Below are 12,673 nucleotides of genomic sequence, written 5' to 3'. Positions count from 1 at the left end.
CATGTAAAACTGCGAAGTAAGATTTTGATATCATTACATGATGCACACATTTCAAATGATGTTTTAGCAATTATTGCATTTCATCACATGGTAAAATATCAATACGTAAAATTACGGTGCAAGTTTTTTGTTTGATATCTTGACCTGATTATAGCAATCATAGCATCTCTTGGTGATGCAAGCATGGCATTAATACTCATATATTTCTCCCCCTTTGTCATCAACAAAAAACATGGTAATTATGATACCAGGAGAACAATATAAGCAAATTTTAAGCATCAGTGTGATAATTTGTTCATGCCTTTACTCGGTTCATGTTATTTTTCAATAGTAAGTAATAGTAAATCAATTATACAAGCAGGATATGTAAATCACTTTGAATACTTCTTCCTTTTTATTTGTTATAATCTTTTTGCATGAAGGAGGAAGGCCATTTGTGATACCAGCTATTTGTAAGTTTACACTGAGTGAAGTTAAAACCGATGAGAGATTAAATCATGGTTCACATATCAAGATATGTATGTGAAGCAAATCTTTGCAAGTAAAAACACTATCATTCATATTTCAAGATGGAATTCATAAGCAGGAATTATTTCATAAAATCCATTTCAGAAAAAAAAATTTCACATATAAGTGTATGAGAAAATCTGATTTTTAGGATACCAATTGTTAAGCGTTCGGACAAGACTATGCTACAGATTTTCAAATACAATCATGAAGATAAAACATGCTTATTGTTATGGAAATTTTTGTATTCAACACATAATTTCCAATATGTTATCTTGGCATGTAATGGCAATCAAGTGATTTGATCATTCAATAAAGTCCGAAGGACTTAGTTTATGTACTCGGACACATCAACATTCCTAATTCTCTTCTTATGAAATCAAATTGTTCTTCACTTAGAGGTTTTGTAAAAATATCAACTAGTTGATGTTTAGTATCAATGAATTCTATGATTACATCATGATTAGTAACATGATCTCGTATAAAGTGATGTCTAATATCAATATGTTTTGTTCTTGAGTGTTGTATAGGATTTTTCGTTAAGCATATTGCACTTGTGTTATCACATTTAATAGGAATATTTTTAAGATGAATTTTATAATCTTCTAAAGTGTTTTTCATCCATACAACTTGTGCACAGCATGCACTTACTGCAATATATTCAGCTTCGGTTGTTGAAAGTGCAACCGAGTTTTGTTTCTTAGATGACCAGGAAACAAGGGCATGTCCTAAAAATTGACATGTTCCAAATGTGCTTTTTCTATCTAGTCTACAGCCAGCAAAGTCCGCATCAGCATAAGCAATTAACTCAAGATTCTCTGATTTTGGGTATCATAATCCTAGATTTGTGGTACCATTAAGACATCTAAGTATTCTTTTAACTACCTTGAGATGAGATATCTTAGGGTTTGATTGAAATCTAGCACAAATTCCTACACTGAACATGATATCTGGTCTAGTTGCAGTGAGGTAAAGTAAACTTCCTATCATACCCCTATAAGTTTTTTGATCGAAGCTTTCTCCACTTTCATCAATTTCTAACTTAGTGGAGGTGCTCATAGGAGTGTTAATAGCATTTGAGTTATTCATATTAAACTTTTTCAGCAAATTCATAGCATATTTAGTTTGACTAATAAAGATGCCATTGTTTAGTTGTTTGATTTGCAAGCCTAAGAAGAATGTTAATTCTCCCATTAAACTCATTTCGAATTCAAGACTCATAGTTTTAGCAAAAGATTTACAAAGAGATTCATTCGTAGAACCAAAGATAATATCATCAACATAAATCTGAACAATGAGAAAATTATTTTCAAAATTCTTGATGAACAATGTAGTATCAACCTTGCCTTTTGTGAAATTATTTTTAATAAGAAAAGAACTAAGTCTCTCATACCAAGCCCTCGGAGCTTGTTTTAAACCATAGAGAGCTTTAGTTAATCTAAACACATGATTAGGGAGGCTATTATTTTCAAATCCAGGAGGTTATTCAATATAGACTTCTTCGGAAATAAAGCCATTAAGAAAAGCGCTTTTAACATCCATTTGAAACAACTTAAAATTATTGCTACTGGCGTAGGCAAGGAGCATCCTTATGGCTTCTAATTGAGCCACAGGAGCGAAGGTTTCTTCGTAATCGATACTGTTGAATCTCGGATTTTGATGATGAAGTCAATTGTCATTTGTTATCTAATCTATGTGTTGACATAAGTGTGCAGGATTAACTACGATAAGAGTAAGACAAGCAGCAGGTGTTGCGCCGGAGTCAAGATCATGATCACATTGGGAGTTCGAGAGTTCGACGGAAGTTCGGACGGTCGTCGGAGGTTCAGAGAGAACAGATCCGAGAAGTCCAGAAGCTTGCCAAGCGAAGCTCGTCGGAACTCGCCAAGTGGATCGTCGCAAAGTCTAGGAGTATGCCGGATGTCCGCAGAAGGATCACCGAGGGTTATCGGTTGATCGACGGAAGTTAGCCGGAAACTCGCCGGAAGAAGCGATTGACGCATCGGAGCAAAGCTGCAGAAGTTGTCTTAGAGTTAATCGTAGTTAGCATGATGATTAAGCATGAAAATGGGAGGTGATCCCATTAGCTTAATCTTGGGGCAATTGGGCCCCTGAAAAGATTCAAAGTGGGCCGAATGGAGTGAACCATTCGGACCCAGATTGCACCAGGAGGTGCAACCGCCCCAGCCAGGAGGTGCAACCGCCTGGGCTGTGGGGCTGGGAGGTGCAACCGCCCCAGCCAGGAGGTGCAACCGCCTGGGCTATGGGGTTGGGAGGTGCAACCGCCCCAGCCAGGAGGTGCAACCGCCTGGGCTGTGGGGTTGGGAGGTGCAACCGCCCCAGCCAGGAGGTGCAACCGCCTGGGCTGTGGGGTTGGGAGGTGCAACCGCCCCAGCCAGGAGGTGCAACCGCCTGGGCTGTGGGGTTGGGAGGTGCAACCGCCCCAGCCAAGAGGTTGCACCGCCAGAGCTCAAGTTTCGAGCTCTGCCAGGCGATGCAACCACCGAGCTCAGTCTTCGAGCTCTGGCAGAGAGGTGCATCAGCCTGAGCTAAGTCTCGAGCTCTGCCAGGTGATGCATTCACCAAGCTCAGTCTTCGAGCTCTGGCAGAGAGGTGCATCAGCCTGAGCTCAGTTTCGAGCTCTCCCAGGTGATGCAACCACCAAGCTCAGATTTCGAGCTCTGCCAGGTGATGCACCCACCAAGCTCAGTCTTCGAGCTCTGCCAGGTGATGCAACCATCGAGCTCAGTCTTCGAGCTTTGGCAGAGAAGAGCAATCGGCTGAGCTCAGTCTTCGAGCTCTGCCAGGCGGTGCCACCTCTCCAGTTGAGAGGTGCAACCGCCTGATCCCAGAATTCTGGGATTTGATCGATTTGATCGTTTTGAGCTCGAATTTTGAATTGGGTTGGGGCCTATAAATACCCCACCCATTCAGCACTGAAAAGATACGGACCAATACCGAAATCTTGATCTTTTCTGTGATTCTAAGAGCTCAAAAGTGTTGTAAAGCCTTTAAGTCTCCTCCTTCTGTTCTTCAAGTTTTCAATTGTAAAGTGAGGAGAGAAAGGTCTGTAAAGGTTGTCTCCTGAGCCTGTCAAAAGGAGAGAAATTGTAAAAGGGCAGTTTGGCCTTCGCCCATTGAAGGAAGGCACCTAGTTGACGTCGGCAACCTCGTCGGTGGAGGAAGCCAAAAGTGGAGTAGGTCAAGGCTGACCGAACCACTCTAAATCTCTGGTTTGCGTTTATTTTCGAGCACTTTATCATTACTGCAAACCTCCCTCATCACTACTGCTCTCTGCGCTTTCACGAACAAATTCTACGTGCTGTTCTTCCAAATCTGCATTCAGACGTAAATTCGTATTTTCATACATTACAGTTTACGTTTACGTTTGATTCTGCAGAACTGTTTTCCGTGCTTTTACGAACGAGCTTCTTTGCAGTTTACGCTTACATTTTAATCATATTAATAACTGCAATCTGTCCTCTATGATTTTACGAACGAGTTTCAACATTTAGACGCAAAACTGTATTCAGACGTAAATCGGCTTTCCTCGCTCAATCGTCAGATTTCAGTTCACGTTTACGTCTTGATTTCAACTGCATACTGCCTTCTGCGAGTATACAAACGAGTTTCAAAGTTTAGACGTAAATCTGCGTTTAGACGTAAATCTGCGTTTAGACGTAAAACTACGTTTAGACGTAAATCTGCGTTTAGACGTAAAACTGCGTTTAGACGTAAAACTGCGTTTAGACGTAAATCTGCGTTTAGACGTAAATCTGCGTTTAGACGTAAATCTGCATTTAGACGTAAATCTGAGTTTAGACTCAAAACTGCGCTTAGACGCAAAACTGCGCTTAGACGCAAAACTACGCTTAAACGCAATCTGCGCTTAGACGCAAACTGCACCTAGATACAAACTGAGAATTTGCTTTTGCATCATAATAGTTTTTGAACGAACGCAGCTTTTGGTTTTTAAATTAATATAAGATTTCCGCTGCACTAATTCACCCCCCCCCTCTTAGTGCTCTCGATCCTAACAATTGGTATCAGAGCCAGGTTAACTCTCTAAAGGATTAAAACCCAAGAGAGATGGCATACGCCGGAAACCAAGAGGGGCATTCGATTACACGTCCACCCATGTTTAGTGGAACGGACTACACTTACTGGAAGACCCGAATGAGGATCTTGTTGAATCTCGGATTTTGATGATGAAGTCAATTGTCATTTGTTATCTAATCTATGTGTTGAGATAAGTGTGCAGGATTAACTACGATGAGAGTAAGACAAGCAGCAGGAGTTGCGCCGGAGTCAAGATCATGATCACGTTGGGAGTTCGAGAGTTCGACGGAAGTTCGGACGGTCGTCGGAGGTTCAGAGAGAACAGATCCGAGAAGTCCAGAAGCTTGCCAAGCGAAGCTCGTCGGAACTCGCCAAGTGGATCGTCGCAAAGTCCAGGAGTATGCCGGATGTCCGCAGAAGGATCACCGAAGGTTATCGGTTGATCGACGGAAGTTGGCCGGAAACTCGCCGGAAGAAGCGATTGACACATCGGAGCAAAGCTGCAGAAGTTGTCTTAGAGATAATCGTAGTTAGCACGATGATTAAGCATGAAAATGGGAAGTGATCCCATTAGCTTAATCTTGGGGCAATTGGGCCCCTGAAAAGATTCAAAGTGGGTCGAATGGAGTGAACCATTCGGACCCTGATTGCACCAGGAGGTGCAACCGCCCCAGCCAGGAGGTGCAACCGCCTGGGCTGTGGGGTTGAGAGGTGCAACCGCCCCAGCCAGGAGGTGCAACCGCCTGGGCTGTGGGGTTGAGAGGTGCAACCGCCCCAGCCAGGAGGTGCAACCGCCAGGGTTGCAAGGCTGGGAGGTGCAACCGCCCCAGCCAGGAGGTGCAACCGCCAGGGTTGCAAGGCTGGGAGGTGCAACCGCTCCAGCCAAGAGGTTGCACCGCCAGAGCTCAAGTTCCGAGCTCTGCCAGGCGATGCAACCACCGAGCTCAGTCTTCGAGCTCTGGCAGAGTGGTGCATCAGCCTGAGCTCAGTCTCGAGCTTTGCCAGGTGATGCATTCACCAAGCTCAGTCTTCGAGCTCTGGCAGAATGGTGCATCAGCTTGAGCTCAGTTTGGAGCTCTGCCAAGTGATGCAACCACCAAGCTCAGATTTCGAGCTCTGCCAGGTGATGCAACCACCAAGCTCAGTCTTCGAGCTCTGCCAGGTGATGCAACCATCGAGCTCAGTCTTCGAGCTCTGGCAGAGAGAAGCAATCGGCAGAGCTCAGTCTTCGAGCTCTGCCAGGCGGTGCCACCTCTCCAGTCGAGAGGTGCAACCGCCTGATCCCAGAATTCTGGGATTTGATCGATTTGATCGTTTTGAGCTCGAATTTTGAATTGGGTTGGGGCCTATAAATACCCCACCCATTCAGCACTGAAAAGATAACAGACCCATACCAAAATCGTGATCTTTTCTGTGATTCTAAAGAGCTCAAAAGTGTTGTAAAGCCTTTAAGTCTCCTCCTTCTGTTCTTCAAGTTTTCAATTGTAAAAGTGAGGAGAGAAAGGTCTGTAAAGGTTGTCTCCTAAGCCTGTCAAAAGGAGAGAAATTGTAAGAGGGAAGTTTGGCCTTCGCCCATTGAAGGAAGGCACCTAGTTGACGTCGGCAACCTCATCGGTGGAGGAAGCCAAAAGTGGAGTAGGTCAAGGCTGACCGAACCACTCTAAATCTCTGGTTTGCGTTTAATTTCGAGTACTTTATCATTACTGCAAACCTCCCTCATCACTACTGCTCTCTGCGCTTTCACGAACAAGTTCTAAGAGCTGTTCTTCCAAATCTGCATTCAGACGTAACTTCGTATTTTCATACATTACAGTTTACGTTTACGTTTGATTCTGCAGAACTGTTTTCCGCGTTTTTACGAACGAGCTTCCTTGCAGTTTACGCTTACATTTTAATCCTATTAATAACTGCAATCTGTCCTCTATGATTTTACGAACGAGTTTCAACATTTAGACGTAAAACTGCATTCAGACGTAAATCGGCTTTCCTCGCTCAATCGTCAGATTTCAGTTCACGTTTACGTCTTGATTTCAACTGCATACTGCCTTCTGCAAGTATATAAACGAGTTTCAAAGTTTAGACGTAAATCTGCGTTTAGACGTAAAACTACGTTTAGACGTAAATCTGCGTTTAGACGTAAATCTGCGTTTAGACGTAAAACTGCGTTTAGACGCAAAACTGCGTTTAGACGTAAAACTGTGTTTAGACGTAAATCTGCGTTTAGACGTAAATCTGCATTTAGACGTAAATCTGCATTTGGACGTAAATCTGAGTTTAGACGCAAAACTGCGCTTAGACGCAAAACTGCGCTTGAACGCAATCTGCGCTTAGACGCAAACTGCACCTAGATACAAACTGCGAATTTACTTTTGCATCACAATAGTTTTTGAACGAACGTAGCTTTTGGTTTTTAAATTATTATAAGATTTTCGCTGCACTAATTCACCCCCCCCCCCCTCTTAGTGCTCTCGATCCTAACAATTGGTATCAGAGCAAGGTTAACTCTCTAAAGGATTAAAACCCAAGAGAGATGGCATACGCCGGAAACCAAGAGGGGCATTCGATTACACGTCCACCCATGTTCAGTGGAACGGACTACACTTACTGGAAGACCCGAATGAGGATCTTTCTTATTTCTATGGACTTTGAACTATGGAACCTTGTTGAAAATGGATTTTCAAAATCTTCTCTTCCAATGATCGATTGGAACGATTTGGAGAAGAAGGCTTTCGCTCTTAATGCAAAGGCTATGAATGCCTTATTTTGCGCACTAGATAAAAACGAATTTAATCGTGTTTCAACTTGCGAAACTGCTTTTGATATTTGGCACACACTTGAAGTGACCCACGAGGGCACAAGTAGAGTGAAAGAGTCAAAAATCAATTTGTTGCTACATTCTTTTGAACTTTTTCGAATGAAACCGAGTGAAACCATTGGCGACATGTTTACCCGTTTCACGGATGTCGTCAACGGTTTAAAAGGTCTCGGAAAGAGCTTTTCGGATTTTGAGCTTGTTAATAAGATACTAAGATCCCTTCCTAAGAGTTGGGATCCTAAAGTCACCGCCATTCAAGAGGCAAAAGATCTGCAAAATTTCCCTCTTGAAGAACTAATCGGGTCATTAATGACCTACGAAATGACATGCAAAGCTCATGAAGAGCAAGAAGACATCCTTCCAAAGAACAGGAAGGATATGGCACTTAAAACTTCTGAATGCCACTTGAGAGGAAACTCAAGTGATGAGGACTGTGATGATGACTTGGCACTTTTGACAAGAAAGTTTAAAAAATTCTTCAAAAGAAACAAGTTTAAAAACGATGTGAAAAATAAACTTGAACCTAAGAAGGACCAAGTAATCTGCTATGAATGTAAAAAGCCGGGACATTACAAAAGTGATTGTCCCCAAGTCAAGAAAAGAACAACAAAGAAGAAGGCGCTCCAAGCAACATGGGATGATTCGAGCGCATCTGAGGAAGAAGAATCCAACACCGAGCAAGTTGCTCATTACGCATTTATGGCCATCGAAGAGGAGGTAACGGATTTATTAGATGCTGATTTATCTTTCGATGAATTATTAAATGCCTTCCATGATTTATTTGATGAATGCAAAGTTATAAATAGAAAATACAAGTTGCTAAAAAAGGTACATGATAATCTTACTTGTGAGTTTGATAAGTTAAAAGTCGAACATCATGATAATTTAAATTCATGTATCAAATGTCATGATTTAGAAACTTTACAAAAAGAAAACTTGCTACTTAAGGACACCTTGAAGAAATTCGAGGTTGGTAGCAAGTCATTAAACATGATCCTTACAAACAAGGGTCATGCTCCCAAAAGAAGTGGGATTGGATTTGTGAGGAGTCCTCACCGAAATCCAACTACCTTTGTAAGAGGCCCCATCTTACACGTTCAACACCAAACCAAGTGCAACTTTTGTTGCAAATCTGGACACAAGACACATTGTTGTCCATTCAAGAAAACAAGTCCAAACAAATTAGTTTGGGTTCCTAAGGGAACCATGATAAACTCTAAGCAACATGATAGAAAATATAGATCTGTTTATGAGGCACCCAAAAGCAAATGGGTTCCTAAAGATCATCCGTTCCTATAAAAACATTAAAAGTCTAGGCCGGAGCAAGAAATAATGTTCTGCTCCTTAACTCTCAATGATCATAAACCAAGAATCAAAAAGGAACTCGCAACGCTTAAGTAACAAGTGGAAACTATGAAATCACAAATACGATACGATTAGAAACTTATGATATCCAAATTCACATACCCCCCTGATCTTCAAAACCTGTTCATCTACGAATTAATTCTTGTAGAAACTAAACATGTCATGATCTTAAAAGGGACACCAAACAAACATTCGTATACACGTTAAAAGATCTATCTTACAAAGAGCTTCTTCCTTAAATAAATACTCATACGAAATCATGTAACAAACATAAATTGCTCTGAAACTCTCCTCAAGGCAAATTCTCCCAAATCAAATCATCCTAAGTACTCACCTGCTGCAGGCGGTGGCACCTCTCCAGCTGGCGGTTGCACCTCCAGCCATCACGGGTTGCCAGAGGTTGCACCGCTCCAGCCAGAGGTGCAACCGCCAGCAGCTCTGCCCCTTAAAATCACGCTAGGGCCGGCTGAGAAACCGACCCCAACTCACCCCCATTTCCTCTTCTACTCTTCCAAGTCTCCTCCATTCCCACTTCACTCCTCTAAGCCTTCCAAATACCTCCCATTTCGGAGCAAAACATCAAGAATCCTTCCTTCTCTTGAAGATTTCACAAAGGTACTCTCTAAGAAGCTCTTAAATTCTGTTTTGTTCTTCATTTACTTTAAGCTCATCATCATCCCTTTAAAACAGCAGTAGTAATGGGATCTAGAAGATCCTCAAGGGACAAGGGAAAGAGGAGAGTAGTAGAAGAATTTGATCTCACTCTTTTTGATTCCAAAAACCATGCTGAAAAATTTCTCTCCTTCGAACTAAGAAGCATCAATAAAGGAAAATACGTAGATCTGAATGAACTAAGAGATGTAGAGACTATCCATTGGTTTGCAAACCTTAATCTACTTCCCATTTTGCAGATCAACGAACCCATTTATCCTAGACTAGTTAGATTGTTTTATAACAACATGCAAAAAGATGATGAAGAAAGGATATCAACCTATCTCTTAGGACAACACATTTCAATCACTGATAGATTCATTTGTGATATGATAGGTATTCCCATGAAAAGCATAGGACTTTACTTCAAAGGATCATGGGATGAAAAAACTATTGAAACATCCTACGTTGAAGCCTTAGGAACAATCCTTGCCAATCCTAACGTAGAATCTATTCCTAAAAGTTGTGAACATCTAATGCCCTTTAACACTAAGATACTTCATCATATCATGACTAGTATAATTCTTCCTAAGCAATACCATCATGATGAAGTGAGTCAATTGGAATTAGGAATTATGTACCTAATTATGAAAGAACGTGACATTTGTCTTGGCTATCTGATCCAACAAAACATGTTGGAATTATCTACGAAAGATATGATGCTCCCATATGGTGGAATTATTACTAGAATAATGAAAGCTTACGACATTCAAATACCACCAGAAGAAGAAGTAATGAAATCAGATAGATACAGCATAATAAACAAAAATCTACTTCACCGACTGAGATGTCACTATAGAAACGGTAACTGGGTTAGAATGCCTAGAAGAACTGATCCCCCTCAGCTTGAACCTGAACCAGAGCCGGAAACCCCAGTCTTTAGGAATACTCACTCTCCTCCAATCTGTCCCTTTGAGGAAACACATCCGGTTGAGCAAACTCACACATCATCCATCGAAGATATCGGGATTCGGATGGACCGATTTGAGCAACGACAAGAACGGCTTGAACTTCGACAAGATCAAATCCTAACCGAGCTACAACAAATCCATCGACAATTTGACTCTTTATTTAGGCACTTTAATCTTCCACCTCATGAATAAGCTTGTATAAACATCTGATGTTTTTGATATGACATGTTGTAAACTCCTTATGTTATTCATGAAGGACTTTGTCTTTATGGTTACCTAATATGCTGTACATATGTTACCCTGATATGGTTATCTTTATCTATGTAAGCATATTTGCAAACATCTCTTGTTGTTTATCTCGTCTTTTTTACTGAAACTAAAAAGGTTTAAAAGCCTATGCCTTGAAAATATGAAGCAACATACCAATGTAAGTTGATAAGTCAGCAGTATGACATTGATATGGTAGCTATTGCTTGATATTGCTATCATGCCATGTATCAAACAAAAATTTGCATCATACGAGCTGATATCTTACCATGTGATGCAATGCTACACTTGCTGAAATAAAAATCCTGCTATGCAATATGATATAATGCTGCACTTAAAATAATTGTGTTACTACATCAAAATTATTCGAATGCTATTACATGCCTTGACAACGCTTGATCAAATAACATGTTGCAAATTATGTGACGAATATTTTTAACCAAATGCATGTAAGAAGTTCATTTTTCAGGTTGTATGCTAAAAATGGGATGTTCCCGTACACTCTTATGAAAACTCCTTGGAAAATGACTTTCCTCCGTCAAGCAAAAACAATAAAGTGATATATGTGTCATGACTTCCTTTATATGCTTGATAATGCTATCATGCTTTTTGTTGATGACAAAGGGGGAGAAAAATATGAATTGATAAACACTATGTCATAGCTGAACTGCCATAATCATATCTATGTCATAGTTGCAAATACTTGAGTGATGCTATAAACAATGTTATGCCATCCTTGCATCACCAAGAGATATGTGAACATGTACTACAGTTTGCATCATGTCTTGATTTGATATTGTAAAGAAAATGCAAACTTACTAGAAAATCTCAAATGTGAGCATCATGTAAAAAAGTCCTTCGTTGCTTTATATGATTACATGATGAATGGTTACAAACACAATCATACAAACTTGATGATGTATGTCATGCTTTGACATAATTCTTGAAGAGATACATCATGATAGGCATCATGATGGGAGCATTGATAAGTTTAACTGATCTAACTTATCAATACGTCACTTGAATTCTTAGGTCTTGAATTCAAGGTTGACTTATCTCAACTATGGCATATAGATAGGGGGAGTTAAGGACAACTCCTTTATCAATTGATTGTCATCATCAAAAAGGGGGAGATTGTTGAATCTCGGATTTTGATGATGAAGTCAATTGTCATTTGTTATCTAATCTATGTGTTGAGATAAGTGTGCAGGATTAACTACGATGAGAGTAAGACAAGCAGCAGGAGTTGCGCCGGAGTCAAGATCATGATCACGTTGGGAGTTCGAGAGTTCGACGGAAGTTCGGACGGTCGTCGGAGGTTCAGAGAGAACAGATCCGAGAAGTCCAGAAGCTTGCCAAGCGAAGCTCGTCGGAACTCGCCAAGTGGATCGTCGCAAAGTCCAGGAGTATGCCGGATGTCCGCAGAAGGATCACCGAAGGTTATCGGTTGATCGACGGAAGTTGGCCGGAAACTCGCCGGAAGAAGCGATTGACACATCGGAGCAAAGCTGCAGAAGTTGTCTTAGAGATAATCGTAGTTAGCACGATGATTAAGCATGAAAATGGGAAGTGATCCCATTAGCTTAATCTTGGGGCAATTGGGCCCCTGAAAAGTTTCAAAGTGGGTCGAATGGAGTGAACCATTCGGACCCTGATTGCACCAGGAGGTGCAACCGCCCCAGCCAGGAGGTGCAACTGCCTGGGCTGTGGGGTTGAGAGGTGCAACCGCCCCAGCCAGGAGGTGCAACCGCCAGGGTTGCAAGGCTGGGAGGTGCAACCGCCCCAGCCAGGAGGTGCAACCGCCAGGGTTGCAAGGCTGGGAGGTGCAACCGCTCCAGCCAAGAGGTTGCACCGCCAGAGCTCAAGTTCCGAGCTCTGCCAGGCGATGCAACCACCGAGCTCAGTCTTCGAGCTCTAGCAGAGTGGTGCATCAGCCTGAGCTCAGTCTCGAGCTTTGCCAGGTGATGCATTCACCAAGCTCAGTCTTCGAGCTCTGGCAGAATGGTGCATCAGCTTGAGCTCAGTTTGGAGCTCTGCC

The sequence above is a fragment of the Musa acuminata genome, chromosome BXJ3-5 (assembly GCF_036884655.1).
Source record: "Musa acuminata AAA Group cultivar baxijiao chromosome BXJ3-5, Cavendish_Baxijiao_AAA, whole genome shotgun sequence".
NCBI classification, from domain to species: domain Eukaryota; kingdom Viridiplantae; phylum Streptophyta; class Magnoliopsida; order Zingiberales; family Musaceae; genus Musa; species Musa acuminata.
Note: the sequence above shows the minus strand (reverse complement) of the source record.